The 21,030-nt window shown below is 43.2% G+C and overlaps 1 protein-coding gene across 15 annotated transcripts in view; it reads left to right on the forward strand.

Annotated features, from left to right (window-relative positions):
* The window catches only part of ROBO2 (roundabout guidance receptor 2), a 1,292,543-nt gene that overhangs the window by 563,372 nt on the left and 708,141 nt on the right, over nt 1-21,030 (forward strand). The gene's annotated exons all lie outside the window — the stretch shown is intronic.

The following is a 21,030-nucleotide window of genomic DNA, read 5'->3' on the forward strand; positions in this document are numbered from 1 at the left end:
GCTCTAAAACCTCTACATTACGCTTAACATTGGTAGAGTCTTTCAGGTTGTGTAAGCTGCCCATGTCATAGGCACAAATTCAACCTCATACCATCAGAGATGCAGGAACTGTCTGCTGATAACAAGCTTGATGGTCCTTCTCCTCTTGAGTCTGCAGGACACGGCATCCGTGGTTTCCTTAAAAAATGTCAAATGTTGATTCACCTGAACACAGAGTTTTCCATTTTGCTTTGGTCCATTTTAAATGACTTTTAGCCTAGAGAAGACGGCAGTTTTTCAGGAGTGTTATGATATACGGCTCCTTCTAAACATGATAGAGCATTAACTTTCATATGTAGCATGCATAACAAACCGTGTTCACATACAATTATGTCTGTAAGTATTCCTGATCCCAGGCAGTGATTTGCATCATTGGATCATGCCTGTGTTTAATGCAATGCCACCTGAGGACTTGCAGATCACAAGCATCTATTATTGGCCATCGACCTTATCCCTTGTGCACATAGATTTCTTCAGAATCTATGAATCTTTTGATGATATTATGTATTGTTCATCATGGGATGTTCAAAGTCTTTGCAATTTTATGCAGAGGGACATTTTTCTGAAAGTGTTCGACAATTTTTAGCTGCAGCTGTTCACAGGCTGGTGAACCTCTGACCATCTTTGCTTCTGAGAGACTCTGCCTTCTTAGCATGCAGTTTTTGTACACAGTTAAATATCTTAGTTGAATGCTGACCTCCAGCTGCTTTTCATTAGGACCATTTACTTTCCCAGCCTTTTGTTAACCTTGTCACATCTTTTTTGGTACCAACAATTTCTAAATGAGTTAATTTTTTTTTTAAATAAAATGGAAAAATGTCTAACTTTGTTCTGATATGTGTTCTATGTTCTGTTGTGAATGTAGCATTCTTGGCATTGTATTATAGTTTTTTTTTACATAGCATCCTAACTTTTATAGAATTGGGTTTGTATATATCATGAGTAGATAAACGCTATACATTAAAAAATATATGTATTAACTGTTATGTTGTATGATGGGAAAGGTATAATATACAGATAAACAGGAGAGACCTTGCATTTCTATTCATGCCAGGATACTGCCAAGATAGTACTGTACTGTATCTCAGAGAGACACTACTGATAGCTAATCAATGCATGCCCAAAAGTGCCCACTGAACCTGTATATTAATTCTTTATTTTTTTTCTTTATTTTTTTTTATATAGTGCTAACATATTCCGCAGCGCTTTACAGGTTGCACACATTATCATCGCTGTCCCCAATGGGGCTCACAATCTAAATTCCCTATGAATATGTCTTTGGAATGTGGGAGGAAACCGGAGAACCCGGAGGAAACCCACACAAACACGGGGAGAACATACAAACTCTTTGCAGATGTTGTCCTTGGTGGGATTTGAACCCAGGACCCCAGCGCTGCAAGGCTGCGGTGCTAACCACTGAGCCACCATGCTGCCCTGTATTACATTTTTAGGAACACAACATTTTTATCTGATACAGTAAAGTCCTCTTTCTTGTAATAGAATATGTAGTATAATAACTCCTATAGCTACAATGTCGGATACGCTGTACATGGGTACTAGAAATTCTTCTTTACAAATCTTGCAGGAAATATTTAGAAACATTAGTAAATTTTACTTGCAACATTAAGACCCCCCATTATTCCTACTCATGTTTCAATATGGGGCCGTTAACACAACCATTTCATGTTTTATTTATGGAACCTATTTTATGTTTTACGCTAATGAGTAAATTAGTCTAAACTGTCAAAACTAGGAATATAATGACGTCTACATGTCATTTATACAAGCCAACGGGCATTAGGTTCGGAAATGAAAAAAATGCAAAAATTCATCACACTCCTTGCTAATTTCAGACCCACATACACATCGAATGGGAAGTAAAGAGTGTAAACGATGCTGCGTTGGGTAGTTGGTTGTAAGAGTCACCTATTAATATGGTAAGGAACAATTTAAGGAGCTAATGATCTCATTCATTTTATTTGATCATAATTGTTTCAGGCGGTTTTCAGCAGAGGAGAAGTCATTTATTATCAACCTTTTACAACACTGAATCACATTCAGATTGTGGTAAACATTTTACGGATTTGAGCTTAAAGAAGAAAGATATCAATAAAAGGAAACTAGCTTTGCCAGTTATCAAATCCACTATTATGTGTTTTATTATAGAACATATCTTGGCATAGAAGTAATGTATTTTTCAACCATATTGCAACCTAAAATGTCGGCTCAGCTGTACATAGGCACATAGAGCCCAATACATCAAGACTAGCATTGTTCACGCCGGTCTTGATGAGGAGATGTGCAGTCAGATGCTCCTGATTCATGAAGCGGCGTGTGCTCCGGATGTGTAGTAGTGGCCTCAGTGTGGACCTCGCCACAAATCCTAGTTTTTATAACTATGAAGCGTATTCTTAGGGTAGGCTTCATAAAAGATAGCTAATTTTTACAGTATATCATGATATTACAGTACAAGCGATCAAGTACATTAACGTTCCTTAGGAAAACTAATAAAAAATATAAACCAAAAATATTTTTTAAAACTAAAAAGATTAAATTTCATATCACCCCATTTTTTCCCAGAATAAAACTAAAATCTAAAGACTGTAAAAAACCCACATAATATATATTTTGTATTTTCACATGTCTAACTATTCACTTACTTATCTTATATATTGAATGATAGAACAGAAAAAAATAAATCTATGTAAGTACGGCAGATTTGCAGTTTTTTGGTCATTTCTCTTCTTAGAAAAAAAATGGAATAAAAAGAGATCAGAGGTGGTTTCTAAAATGGTGATAAAAACTAAAGCTCATGCCACGAAAAAAAATCAAAAAACAAGCTTTAATACAAAATCAACATAAAAATAAAAATAATTTGAAGGTTTGGAAAAAAAGCAACAGCAAAGAGTTGCCCTCTGGGACTCTCTCACCCTAGGGCCCGCATAAACCTGTAGCTAATCTCGGCATAGAGCTACAGTAGAGCCCATGTAAGTCTATGAGTGCTATTTTATGGCCACGTACATATAATACAGTGCATGACCCTGCAACCTTACCTACATCCATGAGGTTTATCGCACATTTTTGCAGTAATGCCGGTAACTATTTGTTAAAATTGTGAAGTCTTTGCATGATTTCCTTCATCTTTTTAAGACTCTGGAGAAAACCTCTCTCTGCGTTGCAGACATCCGTAACAAATTATTAAGTGAATTTAACATTCAGGCTTAACTTTTGTCAAGGGGTTTAAATCTGACAAAGAAAACTCAGGTGACTTTCACTATTCAATGGAGCAAACACTTTCAGTATTTGTTAATGATTATCCGATTCCTTAGTAATTAAACACATTAAATAATTTAAAAAAAAATCCTATATAAAAAGTTAGAAAACAGAGTGCCTCGTTTATCAAAACAGGCCCTATTACTCACAGCAACAAATCAGAGCTCAGCTTTCATCCTTTAAACTGTTTTGGAAAAATAAAAGCTCTACTGTGATTGGTTGCTATGGGAAACAAGGCCTACTAGTTTTGATAAACCATCAATGTTTGGCTTTTTTCCCAACTATTATGTTAATTCGTGGGATACTTCCATGAGATCTTGTCCACGGACTGGTTTATTCTATTGTTATATTATTGTTTTAAGGCTATGGCTGTAGGCTGTAATTTCCACTAAATTTAAAACATATACAATACCAGGTAGTGAGTCATGCCAATGGATCATATGGGCTTTTGGATGACTTAGTGCCAGTGGACTCCACTTCATTTTTGATTTTCCCTTTTAGCTTGCATTTCAAAAGTTACAGTTTTTAATATTTCTAGTTGTACCAGGGCTTGTTTTTAGCATTACAATCTGTAGTTTTTACTTTTACCATTTTGGGGTTCGATACAACTTTTTGATTTCTTTCATTACATTTTTTTGACAGGTGAAAAAAACAGCTATTATGCCATTTCAACATTTTATTATTTCACTGTATGAAATAAATATGATATTTTCCTGTGTTTTATTAGTTTTGACACTTACATGCATTTTTTTTATTTATTAGATTTTATTTACGGTGTAGGAAAAGGTTGAGTGATTTGAACGTTTGTTCACTGTCTTTTTTAAATATCTTTAACTGTGTTTTACATTTTTTTTACATTTACATTTTTTGAGTCCATGTGTTTTACATTTTTTTCCTCCATTTCTACTAGCAGCAGTAGCAACACAACCAATGGTACCAGCCATCCGGGCAGTAAAACTGCCTAATGCAAGTTATAATTGGCCTTCTTTGCCCTAGCAAACAAATTAGAGGGGAGAATGTGGAGGGCATTATGAAATATATGGCATATCACCCGTATGAATCACTCCAGGAATATATTGCCTTTTTCAGTGACAGACTCAGTTTGTTGTTAGTGTTCTGCACAATCTCCCTCCTTTGCTGGGTCAACAGTTATTTTACATTGCAGACTTTTAATTCATTCCATGACACCTCTATCTCTTCTGCCCCTTAGTACCCTGAGTCATAGAACTCCAGGAGCTATGGAAGACATTTTACAACTTCTACCAGTTGATTTATTTGTATGTAAGGAAGAAGACCGGGCTGTGAGTACCATTGAGACACCAGGTCCATAACTGCTGAGGCTGCATCCAGTGTTGCAGGGGGAAGGGAAGAACCCATGACCTGCAGAGAAGGGGCATAGTAAGCAAGGGGAGGAGAGAGAGTCTAGCGCAGGAAGAGTCAGAGAGTTCCCGTCAGAGGGAAGAGAGAGCAGGGACCTGCTGCGTGCTGCGGAGGGAGTTAAGCCGCAGAACAGAGACCCAGGACGGGTGCAGTGGAGACTACTGGGTACCAGTGGGTGCACAGAGAGATGGGTGCCGAGTGAAGTGTGATGCTCACCAGGGCCGTGGGATACTTGGAACCAGGTCGGACAGTTCTTTAGGAGGTTGTCACATAAAAATGATGAGGGAAAGTTTATAGGGGACTTAACGTGATGCTACCTGTGGTGCTCGGCAATGGATGGCCGGCGCTGCTTAAGGGGACTGCTGGGGCCGATGGTGACGCTGCTGGGATGGTTCTGCTCCCCACAGGTGGAGCGGGGCCCCGGGGCTACCAATACTGTTGTAAGTGATCGTGGACATTGGGGTGCAGGACTGAGGATGTAAAAAATGACTGGAGGACACAAAGGCTGTAGTTTTCCTTACCTTTACTCGATGGCTGAAAGTGCAGTCTGGGGCACAGGTACCAGATGGTAATGGAGATCTGGGCAGCCTGGAAGCAATTTAGGATCCACCTAGCCAGGTGTGTTCGGAGGACTTCCCACTGCACTGTCCTGTTAGGTCCTTGCTGCTTTAAGTGCTGCTCAAGTTCCTCTGTCTGGCAGTTAAAATAAAACAGTACCTGCATGGCAGGCTGCTTGAGCCTATTACAGGTGTCGCTCCTTCGTGGCAGCTCTGGGCTCTGGGATGCTGCTATGCTGCTGGGTGTTTGATGGGCCAGGAGACCTGCAGTCTCCTGCCCTCTGGATTTAGTTGCCGGAACTTCAGTACCTGCACAACCATGGACTCCGGTGTCTGTGTAAGGAAACAGTGTTGGATGCTGGTGTTACCTGGTAAGGGGACCCCTCCTTGCTTCCAGGCATGACATCACTCCCTGTGAGGGAGGCAATGCCACTGTGGCAACCGGACTCCTGGGGTGCCACAAAAGCATCACGGTGCGGACATCCAGGTATCAGGGAACAGGGGAGCGCATGCTGAATAGAGACTTGCGCAGAGCTTCATCCTTTCGCTCTGCAGTTCAATGGACTAGGGGCTCAGTGGGCAAAACTGGTAACTGCCCACTGCCTCCAGAAGCGAGACCGTATTTTGGGCAGGGAAGCCTGAAGACCCAGCACCGGCCTCCACCAGCATCTCATCACCCATCGGACTGCAAGCAAGTAAAGGACAGCGGAGTCATGATAAGTTGATTCTGTTACAAAAGACTGTTAAGATAAAACACCATTACACTGTTTAACCTGTTTCCCCCTCCCTGTTACCTCCCTGCAAGGAGTTTATTACTGTTAATTAAGTAAACAATACTTAACCCCTGCTCCGCGCCTCTGTGTCACTGCATCCGAGTTGCTGTGTTAAATGTACTCAGATGAGATGAGTTCAAAGTAGAGGAAGGACAAGATTCAAATACATAGCTGTGTTTATGGCTCTGTCAGATGTGGTGGTATAGGCACTGGCAGTGGTAGCCAAGGTGGTAGTGGCACTGAGACAGGGCAAATGTAGAGGTGGGACTCAGGCAGGGACAGTACATTTCCCACACTGAGGCAACAACCAGTCGAGTCACGGATATTGATGACGATGATTGTGTGTGAACAAGACATGGTAAGCTGATCGGATTGCAGAGGAGGGAGTTCACATCTGCAATCAAGAGCAGGTCCAATGTCCATCCATAAGATCTTTCTGGTAGATCTCCTTCTTCCGCAGTCAGCTCTGCAGCACGTGATGCCACTACTGCTGTTGGTGGCATAACCTATCTTATAAATTAATTATGTTAGAAAGCAGAGTATCCCCTTAATTAATTGTAGCCTAAATTAAACCAAATGGTTTCAACCTACGAGGTGTATTTTTCTGATAACATTGCATGGTACATAAAAATTAACAAGATAATAGAAATTTTCCTTATTTGAAGACAACATGTCAGCCAAGGTCATAAACGAGAGTATTGTTGCAAGTTTTCTTTATAAAGCATGACTATTTTTTACCGTGGAAGCTTTTTCATTTATTCCTTGCTGTATTCTTTTGTTTTACCATTTGCTTTTAGCTTTTGTCTCAGAGGCAATTTTTTCTTATGCACGGTTGGAGATTGGAAATCACCATGGAAACACTTGCGCTCTTACAAGAAGACACCTATCTCGAATGGGTCGTAACATGGTTTGAGGAATTTGTTATATTGGATACAGCTGGTTCCTCTGTAAAAAGAAATGTACGAAAATATGAGCATCCTGAAATAACAACCGTAGGCTATGATTTTTGTAGATACAATTAACTTTTTCCCTCCCCTCTTTTTTTCCATTAACTTACACCATAATACATGAGAATGAGGTCTTCCATTCCTAAAGTTCAATGGGAAAGCTTGTTTTCTTGTTGTGTTTTTTTTAAAAGGTCTCATAGCACAACAGGCTCTGCTCCTTATCCATCCGAAATCATCTTTTTACCATTGCTCTATTACTGCTGTTTACCAGCTGATTATATCCCCTGGCAAGACTCAAGACTATGTCTACTTTCCTGCTGCAAACTAATCAGTTTTTGAAATTAGTTATTGATCTGAAGACCATTGCAGAGGACGAATTTAGTGGCCAGTTCATTGGGTATCGGGAGTGACTCTAGTCAAGTGTACATTCAAGTACAAAGAAGGAAAATGCTAAGTAATTCTCATACACGTACATAATATACACTTGTTTAGGCTTAGGAGAAGAAGAGAATGAGCAAACAACGAGCACAATGGAAGACACCCTTGAATAATGAAGTGGACAAGATGATATCCGGCATCAATGGGTGGTCGTTTTACAAGACAATTTTTTTTGTATGATAGTCCTGTTGACATATGTCAGTTCATTTTTCCTATTGCCTTACTAAAAATCAATGAATACTAATCTACGTTTCGTTTTTCAGCTATCAGAGACAGATGATGTTTTTATGGTCGACTCAGATAACAAATCAACTGCAAGGATAAACACCTAATACAGATGTTTATAGGGCATCTAGGTGAAGAGGTTATTTTTGATTGCCCTCTTTTATATCATATAGCAGTAATCTCTCCTCCAGTCATTTAGAAACATAGAGGCCATGTTTGTTGTGCAGAAGGAACCTAGGCATGACAGCCATTATTACATCTTTAGGATTGAAGGATGTCGAATTTATATATTACCCTGAGGTTGTCCTTGGTTTCTTGAGTTGATGTGTGATGGTGTTAAGTCACATTATAATGTTGTACATTTACATAAATTATACTTTTAGTCATGTTACTCTGCTTATACAATCCTCAACATTGTAATAGCAACACCAAGAAGTCATGGAATTCTGGAAATCACCAGATGGATAGACATGTTAATGATATGCAAATGATGGAAAAATGGAAACAACATTTTCAAAACATCTTGATTCATTTAGAAGCTAGTATAAGCGCCATGTGAAGAAATGTGCACACTCACACACCTTGGCTGCTAAGAATGAGGTTATTATAGGCTGTTTGAATGTTGTGCCATGCTGCTGTGCTTTTCATAATGAAAATGCCAAGCCACATGTTGTGTATGTTACCGTGAGCAGCCTGCATTGCTGAAACGTGCTACCGTGCCCACAGTGTCTCCCATCGAGAAGATCTGGAACGTCATTAGTTGGTAATTGCAAAGGGAGCTGTCAGCAGTGGATCTTGATGATTTTCCCAAGTGAATTTGGTGCGGCAGAACATTCCTCAGACAACCATTAATAACCTCATTGATGGCATGCAAGGGCACACAAGTGCAAGAATTTCTGTGCATGGTTCTTATACGTGAGAGATGTTTTTAAAATGTTTCCATTTTTTCTTGATTTGCCCGTAATTAAAATGTTTAAGGATCCTGTGATTTCCAAAATTCCACAAATATGTCTACAATTTCAATGTTGATGAGTGATTATACAGTATACACTCTTTGCAACATAGTGTTTTGTACTATTAAAAGTATCCATAGTAGAAATAAAAATCTGAACCCAATTAGGTAACCTCGGCACAGAGGCTAGTTCAGAGCCCTGCAGCCAATGAAAGGGAGATTTATTTTCACTTCCTTCGAATGTAAGTGACATTTGGAGGAAGTCAGAAAGCAGCAGTATCTCTCACTTCAGTGTCAGTCTAGTCCAAAGGAAGTGAGAAGAAGGCTGCCACTGATTGGCTGCAGGGCTCACATGACATAATGTCATGTGAGCCCTGGGAGAGCAGGCATCGATATTGTTGGAACGGCATCCACACCGGAGGTATAGATGCTATTATTTTACATTTAGGAAATATAGTGATTGAGAAGCAGTTGTCCGAGTAGTGGACATTCCCTCAAAGGTTTTTGCAGCAGTTTTCTCGCATCACAGAAGCGATAAGTAATTGAACTACCAAGAAGAAAAAGATGAATAGTTACCACTTGCCACTCATGTTTGACAGAAGTGAAAAGCCTTGAATAATGCTTTGTGCAATATAATAAATATGATGTAATAATAATGTATAGCGTAGGACATAGCAATGCGTTTTTATGAAAGAGATGGCAGCATGTTCCCACTTATATCCCCATGTATTATAGGCCTCCTTCTATCTTTATGACCCGTGACATAAAGCCCTGTGCTTCTTACTGAATGTAGAGGGTCAGCCTGTGGGGGAGGTTGATGTTTGGTTGCTGTGAAGAATGAGATTTAGCTACTGGTGCTCAGGTCAAGGAGAAATCATAAGCAAACAGTACAATTGCATGTAGTCCACCGCCTTCATCTTTACAGCTGCAAATAATTGAGTTATTGTTGTCATGTGAAATGTCAAATTTGCTCTTGTCTTTTTCTATTGTTTTTTTTATCTATGCTAAAAATAAAGAAATTAATACTATTTATTACAGAATTTTTATTTTTCAGATTTTTGTACCCTTAAAAACCCTTTACAAACCTCTACAAATATTTGTGAACGATTGGGTCAAGCTAAAGAGGGATCTGAATTTGATCCTAGTCCTGTAATAGGATTACAACATTATAACAAGTCATTTCATGAAATGTGTTTCTTCCTACATATTCCACTATCAACTGTGAGTGACAGCACAAAAACTGTGCTCTGGGAACCTTGTGGCGGAGCAGCTGCAAGCACAATGCAGGGCAGTGGAGTGGTGCAAAGCATGGCGCTATTGTAGTCTGCAGTCGTGGAAACCTCTTGTTTGGAGTGATGAATCTTGTTCTCTATGGTCAGAGATTAAGTTTGGCGACCATTACCTTCTTGAATTCGTTGTACCAAATATAAAGTTTGCTAGAGTAGACATAATGTTATTCTTTAGGGTTACACATAGAGATGAGTGCATCAAGCAAAATTAGAATATGCCTGTTCACATGGATTTTCCATGGAAATTCAATTCATGAAGAAGTTAATCTTGGTAAATGTAATATCTCTTACTATGTTCTGGGTCCATTCGGAGCATAATAAACGTAATATGTAAAATATAGTATAAATGCTTATACTCACTTCACCACTAATTTCTGTGGACCCTCCAGTACTCAACACCACCTATGTGGCCCTCATCACATTGAATTCAGCAGTGCTGAAATCTCGATGTGGGCCATGACCTTTGCGAGCGCATAGGCAGAACCCTCCTGGGTCTAGCAAATGAGTAACAGAGGCCAAGAGATTTCCGTGCTGCCAACACTAATCCAAAGATGCTACGAGGACCGGATTGTTGACAGTGTAGAGCAGAGGGGCTGGAGAGGTTCGTATAAGACTTTTTTATTAATGGCTGCCATTTTGCTGAATCTGCGCTAGGGTGAATTACAAAAAAAACCCGAATGTGTTCGGTGTGGAAGAACATGACTGACAGAGAGCCCTGACCTCAACCCCATAGAACACCTTTGGGATGAACTAAAATGGACATTATGAGCGTGGCCTCTCCTTCAAAGTCAGTGTCTGACCTCACAAATGCTCTTCTGGATGAATGGGCAAAAATTTGCATTGTCACCTTTAAAATCTTGTAGAATACCTTCCCAGAAGAGTGGGAGTTGTATAGGTGCAACGGGGGACCAACTTCATATTAATGCCTATGGATTTAGAATGCGAGGTCATAATAATGTAATTTGTAAGAGTCCCAATACTTTTTGCACAAATAATAAATATTTTATTTGTGTTAAAATTGTTTTAGATTTTTATATTTTCCCCCACCTAAAAAAGTGTAACATACCACGATTTTGCCTCCACCGATCTCTGCATGTTAAGCAGCTAATGACTGTTTGTCCAAGCTTCATCTTGTCATACATCTATGCTTAAGTAGAAAAGAATTGTAAAGAGTCTTCAAACTGGAAACTGTGTCCCAGTGTCATGTCATGGCGGCATGATGAAACTACAAAGGAATGGAAGGTTTACTTCGTATGCACCAATGACATCATTCAATAATGGGCGATATTGCCATCATTCTTCCAACAAACTTCTAAAACTCGGCTTAGGCCAAACACACAACAAAAACGTTCTGCAAATAACTGTCAAAAAAGTCTAAAAGAGTAATACATCACAAGTCTGTGAACCTGTCTAGTGGTAAAATATTTATCACATAAATAATCATTTAAGAAGGGAACCATGAAGGGCTGAAAAGACACCTGACAAGTCGAGGATCGAAGTTCAATATTTGTGCACAATGTTTAATCTACCGATCGTGAACTCAATGTTTGCCTTCTGATGTAATGATGAGAATATAATACATGTTGTATCTGGAAAGCTAATCTTTTACATTAATTATTGCATCATTGTCAGAAAACAGACAGTTAACTACGTCTATGCTACACGGCTGCCATAATTACATTGAAATAATCAGGAATTATAATTATAGGAATGAATCGTAATTCTATTTTGTAGTTTTGCATAGGACTGCTGCAAAATCTAGAGCATTATCAAGTTGCACAAATTTACATCAGTGGCTAATGGATGTTAGATCACAATGCGTTACAATTCTACTACTTTGCTTGCTGTGTGTTATGGTTCATCGCCTTAGATTTTTAGATATTGTATAAACTACCTAAAAGGACGCTCTCATCTCAGAATATCTATCTTTTTGGACTACAAGAACAGCTCGTAGTCCATTTCCATAAATTCCATTTACTTTTATGGAAGTTAGGAAAAACAAAACAGATTAAGGCAGCTCACGTGACTGTTCTTGTAGACCGCCTGTGACTAATGTAGAGACCGGTGTTATGATCTCAACCATCGCAAGCTGAACTCTTACATTTGCTCTTGGTTACAAAATGTAGAGCCACTTACAACTCTGTGTAAAGCGGGAGTGTATCTTGCACAAGTAATTTTCTCGTCTACTCGAATTTACTAGACCATGCTATTGGAAGCAGCCAAAAAAGCTGCCATTTCTTGGCTCACCCAAATATGTCAGGCAAATCTGCTTATGGTGTCTCCTTAGGGGAAGCTGACAGCTGATATGTAATGCCCAATGCACGGACAGCATATATCAGATATCAGACAGTTGTTGCTTGATTTCAGTCATATATGATTTACTCTGAAACACTGCAGAGTTTCAGAAAAAAGCTAAATTTAATAGCCACTGCGGACCGAGCCACACGGGAGACTAGCTGGACAGGTAAGTTCCCTGCTTCTTATCCCCTCCCGCTCCCTTTCAGTGATGGGTCGCTCCCTATACATGCACACAGGGGGAGACCTGTCACTCCAGGGTGAAGCCACCTGCTCTTAAACCATGGTTTTCTCCGAAATGCCACAGCTTGTCAGAGTTAAAGATACATGGCTAAAATCATGCAGCCTGTGTCTGATACATGCTGTATGTGGATCGGCAGCATGTATCAGCTGTCAGGCTCCCTTTAAGTCCATGTTATACTTCCTATTCTTTAGCCCACTGCCAATCCTCAACTGGCACACCGCCCTCAGCCCCCAATCCACCCATAATCATGAGGCACAAGTTAGCAGTATCTCCAGCAGATTAATCTTCTCAGATAGATCAGGCTTCATATCAAAGCCAACCCGAACCGACAGCAGCTCCAACAAGCATGCACGAAGGTTATCTACTCTTTTCCTATTGGTGCCAAATTATCTCGTTCACCATCCTAATAGCATCCCTTCACAGCCACCCTGTGACCGCATGGTGGCCATGAGGGTGTCTGAAGGGCAAATGCCCTAATAGGACACTAAGGATTCAGTAAATAAGACAAGAACTTCTATTCACCTGGTAAATTGCCTGACAATTCAGTGCTGTAGCTCTGATGGTCCTGCCTGTCTCGCATACTTGACCGAAAGTGATCACTTTCTGGCTATCTTCATGTCAAAGCTGCCAGCAGCCAATCAATTGCCAGCAGTGATGACAGCAGTTTCACCATGTGGTCAGTGATTGGCTGCAGGTGTCAACTTAGGGAAGTTTGACCATCAAATAATAATGACCAGCAGGGCCACTGGATTAAAAAACTATTTACCAAATAAGTATATGGCCTTTTTTTTATTTTAATACATTCTTTGTTTTCTGGCTATTTAAAAAAAACCATAAGCAACCCCTTCAAAAGTCTATCCCAGTTTCAGATTCCTCATCGTTTAGCCAAGGTACAGAGCAGCTACAAAAAGGATGTCTAGTTTTGGAGGATTCAGCACACTCCTCCATTCTATTTACAACTCCTTGAGCTATGCAATGCTTTGCTTCACCTGTGGTGGTGCTGGAGGCAAATGAGACACTTGCTCCCAGGCTTGACCATAGATTACAGCTGATCACTGTTGGTTAGAGATGATGACAGTCAATTTGCAGGACCTGGTCCATCGGCCACGTCAGTAATGTCTGGCTGGTGGATGGGAGCCTTGAGAATCATCTCCTACCTCCAGATATCTCCAGCTCTTTTTTTGATTCACTGGCTTTGAGTAATCATGACATAACGATGACCAACTAATTAAAAGAAGAGTCATGGATGCCGAGAGATGGTTCTTAGGGCTTCTCTCCATCCAACACAAATTATTGACAAAGTTGATGGACTTGGATTTATACCAACTCTACTGGTGATCCAAGCAATGGAATATTCTGTGAGCAATGTGTTGTCAGGGGACTCTTCTAACAAATGTTAATATTTAACCTCTGCGCCTATATCAAAAGTGCATGAAATGTGTATATTTAAAGGGGTATTCCCATTAGGGTTGAGCGACTTTTCATTTTTTGAGATCGAGTCTGGTTTCACGAAACCCGACTTTCTCAAGAGTCGGGTCGAGTTAAATCGGCCGATCTTATTGAAAAGTCGGGGTCGGGATCGGCCAAAACACGAAACCCAATGCAAGTCAATGGGGAAGCATACTTTTTTAATATTTGCTTCCGCGATAATGTTGAAAAGCCGGTAATTCAATTGCCAGCTTTTCATTTCTCCTGCCTAAACCCGACATGATATGAGACATGGTTTACATACAGTAAACCATGTCATATCCCCTTTTTTTTGCATATTCCACACTACTAATGTTAGTAGTGTGTATGTGCAAAATTTCGGCGCTGTAGCTTGTAAAATAAAGGGTTAAATCGCGGAAAAAATTGGTGTGGGCTCCCGCGCAATTTTCTCCGCCAGAGTGGTAAAGCCAGTGACTGAGGGCAGATATTAATAGCCTAGAGAGGGTCCATGGTTATTGGCCCACCTGGCTACAAACATCTGCCCCCAGCCACCCCAGAAAAGGCACATCTGGAAGATGCGCCTATTCTGGCACTTGGCCACTCTCTTCCCACTCCCGTGCAGCGGTGGGATAAGGGGTAAAGAAGGGTTAATGTAACCTTGCTATTGTAAGGTGACATTAAGCCAGATTAATAATGGAGTGGTGTCAATTATGACACCTATCCATTACTAATCCAATTGTATGAAAGGGTTACAAAAACACACACATATGATTAAAAAGTATTTTAATGAAATAAACACACAGGTTGTTTTAATATTTTATTGCTCTCTCAATCCACCTGAAGACCATCACTCTGAAAAATAATAAACAAACAATATACATACCCTCCGATGAGCTGTCAAGTCCCACGAGGTAAATCCATCTGAAGGGGTTAAAATATTTTACAGGCAGGAGCTCTGCTATAATGTAGCTGTGCTCGTGCCTGTAAACCCCGGGGAATGAAGGAAATGTAGGTCAATGACCTATAGTTACCTTTATTCGCGGTGATGCGCCCCCTGCTGGATGTCCTCATATGACCTTGAGCGTGAGAAAAAGTTCCCAGGCTGCAGTTCATGAGGACATCCAGCAGAGGGTGCATCACCGCGACTGAAGGTAACTATAGGTCATTGACCTACATTTCCTTCATTCCCCGGGGTTTACAGGCACGAGCACAGCTACATTATAGCAGAGCTCCTGCCTGTAAAATATTTTAACCCCTTCAGATGGATTTACCTCGTGGGACGTTACAGATCATCGGAGGGTATGTACACTCACTGGCCACTTTATTAGGTACACCTGTCCAACTTCTTGTTAACACTTAATTTCTAATCAGCCAATCACATGGCGGCAACTCAGTGCATTTAGGCATGTAGATGCGGAGCGCCCCCCACACCGCCGCAGGGCCGAGGGGTACCCGGAGCCGGGCCTCTGGGATCTCAGTCCTGGGGTTGTCACGGTGGCTAGACCCGGTCCGTGGCCCTGTCTGTCAGTGGGGGACGTCCGTTGTAAATAGGTGCTGTTAACGGTGGTGTAGCGGTGCAGTTGTGGGGTGCAGGTCGCGGTAAATAACGAGGACACCAGGTTGCAGTCTCTTTACCTCTTTACTGGAGATCTCTCGGTCCTCAGTCCGGAATCCGGCCCACCAGGCTGCGCAAGTCCGGCCGGTCCAATGGCACCTCCAGAGTTCTCCTCACAGGTGGAAATCAGTGCCTTCCTTCTTAGCGCTTTGTGTTGTAGTCCTTCCCTGCTGTGCTTACGGAAAGTACCCCACAACTGTTGTGTCTGTTTCTTAAGTTCCCTCACAACTCGATTAACTGATCTTCTGCTAATCTTCCGTCCCTTCCTGATGTTACAGTAAGAACGGCACCCGTTTGTCAGGTAGGCCTGGAGTTCTTCCGGGACCCTAGAGACGCCCCTCTCCCGCAATTGCCCCCCAAGACTTCATAGGTGATATGTGGTAGACAGCCCGCCTGAGACTGACTGTCCTGCCGCTGTTTGGAGTATGGCTTAAAGCTGTATATTATTCCACTCCCTTGGCGTTCCGGCCACCGGTAATGCGCCTCAGCAAGGTGCTGCCTCTTTCAACAAAACCCCTGCTGGTATTCTCCTTCTGCTTGATTTCGTTTCTCACTCAGCACAATCTATCTCGCTTCTAATCCTTTCTTAGGGCACCGCCGCTATTCTGAGCAGGCACGGTCCCGTTACGTTCTTTCAATGCCAAGCCTCTGCCAGGATCCCACCCCTGGCAGAGACCCTACTGTCTCTTCCTCCACAACACCCTCTCTCACTAGGTGTTGCTTCGTTCGATCCAGTCAGCTTTCTCCACTAACTTCCTGCCTGACCCCCAGTTTACCCACTATGGTGGGGAGTGGCCTAATGAATAGCACCCTTAGCTCCCCCCGGAGGCCCAGCTGTGAAACATATTGGTGTCTGTGATACCTGATTGGAGGAACTCCTTCAGTGCCATCGAACGCACCATGGCTCCCCTTAGTGGCGGAGCCACAGTACTGCAACGACCAGGACTCTGGGGCGCTGCACTCCCCCCTGGTTAAACACAGTACTCCGGGACTGGGAAGAAAACAACAATACAGGTTAGCAAAAAGACATACAAATTTGTTGAGTGCAAAACAATAAGCATACTTGAACAGGCTTCCCTTTATGGGAGGTGAGGACACTTTAACGTTACAAAACATAATCAAATATCATAGCAACAGGCTACAATTAACTCTCATTACCCAACCGGGTATTCTACTAAGTGCAAATGCTGGAACAATAAATTAACATTGCCTTTAAGAAACATACACTCTTAGTTTATCAAAGGCCTTCCTATAATCACATTACAGGGCAAGGTAACTTCACATTCTCCTACTTTGAACCTGCAGGACCGCCTGTCCCTATGGCACCAGACCTACTGCCTCTCCTTTCTTTTACAGGACCGCCCTGTTCAGCCAGGGCCTACTGCCTTTCTCTACTATACATAGTATAGACATAACATTCCTTTCAATTTGAGAGCATGGAGCACACTCTGCTTGGCTCCCATAAGGACTCACTCACTAACCCCTAAGGGTCTACTTTCTGTCCTTAGTAACGAACTAACTTTCTATGGGGACGCAGGGTTTACCTTCTATCCTCACCTTCGTTATTACTTCTTTACTTTCAGTTAAACGGAACTCTACATCTACCCCTACGGGCTTTCTGCATCTTTCTCTTTAAAGAACATTATCTAGGTTTCACATTTTAAACAAATTAAACACACATAACTTTTCCATGAAAAACAGTTACATTTTCTTCAAAGCATTATCTCGACATTACTGTTCTAAAACAGTATCACTTTCAAGTTCAATTCTAACCTCCCCTTTAAGAGGAGATCAAGTCTTTCTGAGGTAGCTCTTCTTCTCAGCCTACCAGTCCATGCAAAGGCTCCGGAATGGTATCTTCGCAAAATGTCTTTAAACAAAACCAGTAGGAAGCGCCTTTAATAAGGTGCAAACTATATACAGGAAGTTTGTATCATGCATTGTTCATGATTCAGCAGTTTTTATAACATTGTGGAACAAAAAGCAAAAATGAAAGTGAAAGCAAAAATAAAAAGCAATAGGGATCCCGGGTAAACAAAGGGATCCCTTTAAGAGTTAACCCAGGACGGGTTTTAGCAGCAAAATAGCAAGGAAATAAACAGTTAACTATTTACAGTTTCAGGTTTCCGAGGTTTAGTTGAACGGCTTCCAGTGCTGCACCTGGCACTTAACCCCTCTTGGCCTGGGCAAAGTGAGGTCCAGGGTTACACCCAGTGCTGGACAAACGCCGTTAATCCGTCTCTCATGTACGGTTAGGTCATGCACAGCGATGGAGGTCTGCGCAGCTTGAGTATGGGCATTTGCTGCAGCAGAGGTAGCGGCTGCTGCAAGATCAGTCACTGGAACGGAGTCAGCAGCTGTGGCACTAGCAGTCACTGGAGTGGTGTCGGTTGTCAGGGCAGGGTCGTCCTTCATACCTGCTTCAGATGCGGTTCCTCCAGTGCCGGTCTGCTCTGCCTCCGCTGGGGTCTGGAACGCTGGCTGCGGGGCCTTGTTCTGCGACGCTGTCATCTCTGCTTGCAGCACCTCGCTTTCCGGCAGGGCCTTGCTTTCCAGCTTCGGAGCGCTGGGACTTCTTCCCTGCTCCGGACCAGATGAGGCTGCCGACAGATGTCCGGTGAGGCTCCTGATGATGGCCTTCTTCCACCCGGCCTCGGTGCTCAGCTGCGTCCGCCGGGGTCGGTCGCTGAGCTCGTCCACTCCGGCCTGCAGGAATTCAGCATCAGCGGTGGAGACCTGGTTGCGGTGCCCCTCCGGGTGGCTGGGGGAGTCCTCCATGTCGCTCGCTCCTTCTTCCTGGTCCTTTTCCCGCTCTCTTCTTCGTGGGCGGTTTCGTTTTCGTTGTCTCTGCCCACCATTAAGGATCAGGAGGCGGATCTCGGCTGCTGATGGACACGTCCTCAAGGGGCCGAGATATTTAGACTGGGCGGCCATTGTCTTTCGCGCTCTTCAGCTTGTTCACGCCCACTTCCACGCCCTTCATCTTCTCCTGCGCTCTCCTTAGCGCTGTAATGGTGGCGGTTTTGGCGGGAACTTCTGGCGGCAAGTGGCAACACACAGTCCTTGTAATAAAGCACAGTCCAAGCACGATAAATCACAGTTCCAAGGCACACATGACCTGATTCTTCAGGCTTAAGTAGATCCTGTTCGTGACGCCAAGTTGCGGAGCGCCCCCCACACCGCCGCAGGGCCGAGGGGTACCCGAAGCCGGGCCTCTGGGATCTCAGTCCTGGGGTTGTCACAGTGGCTAGACCCGGTCCGTGGCCCTGTCTGTCAGTGGGGGACGTCCGTTGTAAATAGGTGCTGTTAACGGTGGTGTAGCGGTGCAGTTGTGGGGTGCAGGTCGCGGTAAATAACGAGGACACCAGGTTGCAGTCTCTTTACCTCTTTACTGGAGATCTCTCGGTCCTCAGTCCGGAATCCGGCCCACCAGGCTGCGCAAGTCCGGCCGGTCCAATGGCACCTCCAGAGTTCTCCTCACAGGTGGAAATCAGTGCCTTCCTTCTTAGCGCTTTGTGTTGTAGTCCTTCCCTGCTGTGCTTACGGAAAGTACCCCACAACTGTTGTGTCTGTTTCTTAAGTTCCCTCACAACTCGATTAACTGATCTTCTGCTAATCTTCCGTCCCTTCCTGATGTTACAGTAAGAACGGCACCCGTTTGTCAGGTAGGCCTGGAGTTCTTCCGGGACCCTAGAGACGCCCCTCTCCCGCAATTGCCCCCCAAGACTTCATAGGTGATATGTGGTAGACAGCCCGCCTGAGACTGACTGTCCTGCCGCTGTTTGGAGTATGGCTTAAAGCTGTATATTATTCCACTCCCTCGGCGTTCCGGCCACCGGTAATGCGCCTCAGCAAGGTGCTGCCTCTTTCAACAAAACCCCTGCTGGTATTCTCCTTCTGCTTGATTTCGTTTCTCACTCAGCACAATCTATCTCGCTTCTAATCCTTTCTTAGGGCACCGCCGCTATTCTGAGCAGGCACGGTCCCGTTACGTTCTTTCAATGCCAAGCCTCTGCCAGGATCCCACCCCTGGCAGAGACCCTACTGTCTCTTCCTCCACAACACCCTCTCTCACTAGGTGTTGCTTCGTTCGATCCAGTCAGCTTTCTCCACTAACTTCCTGCCTGACCCCCAGTTTACCCACTATGGTGGGGAGTGGCCTAATGAATAGCACCCTTAGCTCCCCCCGGAGGCCCAGCTGTGAAACATATTGGTGTCTGTGATACCTGATTGGAGGAACTCCTTCAGTGCCATCGAACGCACCATGGCTCCCCTTAGTGGCGGAGCCACAGTACTGCAACGACCAGGACTCTGGGGCGCTGCATAGACATGGTCAAGACAATCTCCTGCAGTTCAAACCGAGCATCAGTATGGGGAAGAAAGGTGATTTGAGTGCCTTTGAACGTGGCATGGTTGTTGGTGCCAGAAGGGCTGGTCTGAGTATTTCAGAAACTGCTGATCTACTGGGATTTTCACGCACAACCATCTCTAGGGTTTACAGAGAATGGCCCGAAAAAGAAAAAAAATCCAGTGAGCGGCAGTTCTGTGGGCGGAAATGCCTTGTTGATGCCAGAGGTCATAGGAGAATGGGCAGACTGGTTCGAGCTGATAGAAAGGCAACAGTGACTCAAATCGCCACCCGTTACAACCAAGGTAGGCCTAAGAGCATCTCTGAACGCACAGTGCGTCGAACTTTGAGGCAGATGGGCTACAGCAGCAGAAGACCACACCGGGTACCACTCCTTTCAGCTAAGAACAGGAAACTGAGGCTACAATTTGCACAAGCTCATCGAAATTGGACAGTAGAAGATTGGAAAAATGTTGCTTGGTCTGATGAGTCTCGATTTCTGCTGCGACATTCGGATGGTAGGGTCAGAATTTGGCGTAAACAACATGAAAGCATGGATCCATCCTGCCTTGTATGGAGCATCTTTGGGATGTGCAGCTGACAAATCTGCGGCAACTGTGTGATGCCATCATGTCAATATGGACCAAAATCTCTGAGGAATGCTTCCAGCACCTTGTTGAATCTATGCCACGAAGAATTGAGGCAGTTCTGAAGGCAAAAGGGGTCCAACCCGTTACTAGCATGGTGTACCTAATAAAGTGGCCGGTGAGTGTATATTGTTGGTTTATTATTTTGCAAAGCGAGGGTCTTCAGGTGGATTGAGAGAGCAATAAAATATTAAAACACCCTGTTTGTTTATTTCATTAAAATACTTTTTAATAATGTGTGTGTGTTTTTTTAACCCTTTCATACAATTGGATTAATAATGGATAGGTGTCATAATTGACGCCTCTCCATTATTAATCTGGCTTAATGTGACCTTACAATAGCAAGGTGACATTAACCCTTCATTACCCAATATCCCACCGCTACATGGGAGAGGGAAGAGAGTGGCCAAGTGCCAGAATAGGCGCATCTTCCAGATGTGCCTTTTCTGGGGTGGCTGGGGGAAGATGTTTGTAGCCAGGGGGGCCAATAACCATGGACCCTCTCTAGGCTATTAATATCTGCCCTCAGTCACTGGCTTTACCACTCTGGTGGAGAAAATTGCGCGGGAGCCCACGCAAA

Source organism: Ranitomeya variabilis, chromosome 3, assembly GCF_051348905.1.
Source record: "Ranitomeya variabilis isolate aRanVar5 chromosome 3, aRanVar5.hap1, whole genome shotgun sequence".
In the NCBI taxonomy this organism is placed as follows: domain Eukaryota; kingdom Metazoa; phylum Chordata; class Amphibia; order Anura; family Dendrobatidae; genus Ranitomeya; species Ranitomeya variabilis.